Source organism: Mastomys coucha, unplaced genomic scaffold (genome assembly GCF_008632895.1).
Source record: "Mastomys coucha isolate ucsf_1 unplaced genomic scaffold, UCSF_Mcou_1 pScaffold21, whole genome shotgun sequence".
NCBI lineage: Eukaryota > Metazoa > Chordata > Mammalia > Rodentia > Muridae > Mastomys > Mastomys coucha.
This window is the reverse complement of record NW_022196904.1, coordinates 166471206-166473376: the sequence shown is the minus strand read 5'-3', so window position 1 is coordinate 166473376 and position 2171 is coordinate 166471206.

Below are 2171 nucleotides of genomic sequence, written 5' to 3'. Positions count from 1 at the left end.
TGTTATTATGGGCAATCTCTAGGTTTGTCTACCTGGAATTTACATGGGTTCTGGGGATCTCAATCCCAATCCTCATACTTGGATGATGAGTGCTTTATCCACTGAGCCAGTCCCTCCTCCAGTTCTAATGGCAATTTTAAGTACAGGAAAATGTCAAGATGAAATCCAAAGAATAGAAACCCAGCAAATCCATCTATAATAGGCAGCAGCAGTGTGGGCAGATTGAGAGGCAAAGATCAGGCCCTAGCATCCTGTTTCGATTTTTCATTATTCAAATTTAAATCAGTATTGAAGCCTTCTTACCAGGAGGCTGCTTTGAGATAGGAGCAACAGATAGAACAGTTAATTCCAGGAAAGGGAGAGTTGTTTCCTAGGAACTAGAAGTCTAGTCAAAGGAAAACTAATCAGCACTACTTCACAAGCTGAAAAGGAACTCTCAGACCTCACATCAACAGCAGCACAATATGGGGCCAGCTATCCAAGGGAGATGTCTGAGGTTTAAGAAATACAAATATGTCTATGGACATTATTTCTCAAATTAGGAGCTGAAGGATTTTGTGTTAGAGGGTGGTAGACACTCTCCATTCATTAATTCATCACCCCTGACTTTAACATCAGTCATCTAAGGGAACAGAGCATCCTACTGAAGATGTCTCATCTTATGGCACCAAGCTTAAGGCAGAAACCTCATGTGTTTCATTCACACTGACCTGATATAAAGCATACAAAATCTTATAAATTAGAGAAATAGAATGGATAAGTGACTCCTTAGTCTACTCACTCCTATTATAAAGCCCCCAGGAAGTGCCTTTCTCTATACACATTTCCCTGGACACATCTTCAGTCACAGCTGAAGACAGACTTAATCCCAATGGACCTGGTGTTGGGTTGATGTCTACATTTTGTCTTTGTTGAGGTTTTCCTCTTCTTGCCTTTTCTTGTCTCTTGTTGATCCCAACATTACCCTGAAGCCTAGGGGCTCAGGAATCCTACTACTGTGCTAACAGATAACCCTAGCTGAATTAGTTACTTGTATCACTATTGTGAGAAATTACATGATGAAAGCAACTTAAAGAGGGAAGAACTACCTTTGACTTACAATCCAGGGCATACAGTCCATCATGGAATGGAAAGAAAGCACCGAGGAGCAAGAGAAATGACATACACAGTCAGGATTAGTAAATGCTGATGCTCAGGGCCCCTTTGCCTTTTAATTTAAGTCTACTAATCTTACCCATGGGATAGATTCCCCCTCACTTCCACTAAACTAATCTAGATAATCCCCCACAGATATACACAGAGGCTCATTTCTATGGTGACTTCTAAATCCCACTAAATTGAAATCAAGAATAACCGTTGTGCTTGCTGGTCCATGAGAACTAGATGACTAGGCCCTATTGCTGAATACTACATATAGTTTATCTATAAAATAGAGAGAAATAAAGCTGGACCTGAGCTGGAAGCTTTCTTCCTGATGGATATTTTTTGTAGTGGTAGGAGATGCTCAGTAGGGTGCTAGAGGACAAAAGGCACCAATGGTTTTATCTAGATGGTAATCCTATGATCTATAATACCAATCTGCCAGGCAGGATGTGCCTACTTCTACAATAGTGGTGGGACTATTGTAGAGGTAACCAACTACTCCATAGTTAGATTGTGGCCACAGTCCACAGAAGGAAATAAATGCTTGACCTGGCTGCCAAAGCAATAGGCTCTGAGAAGGAACTTATCATCCATCATTGTATAGGTAAAATTAAGACAGTGTCAAACTGCCTTTTACATAGCTGCATGTATACCCTAGACAAATGCTATTTTCAGCCTAAGTCTTTCTGATTAAAGATACAGTAAATGGAGAAGACATGGTTGTTCGAGGTGCTGAGAACAGTGACCATTGACTGTTCAGCCCTAGAAAATTCATTTATACTTCCCTCTCTATGGCTTGAAGAACAATGAGGGAAACAGAAAAGAAAGAATCAAGAATGGGAAGATAGGAAGAAAGGCTGTAAAATCTGTAAAAAGGATCTTGTGGGTGTGCAGAGCCACTGTAATCATGAACTCACAAAACCTGCCCTAATCAACACTCATGAATGGAGGAGGGGTTAATGGAGATCTATAACTCTCTGCTGAACTAATGATTCCTGATAGATTCTAGGAGACAGTGAGTTGATGTC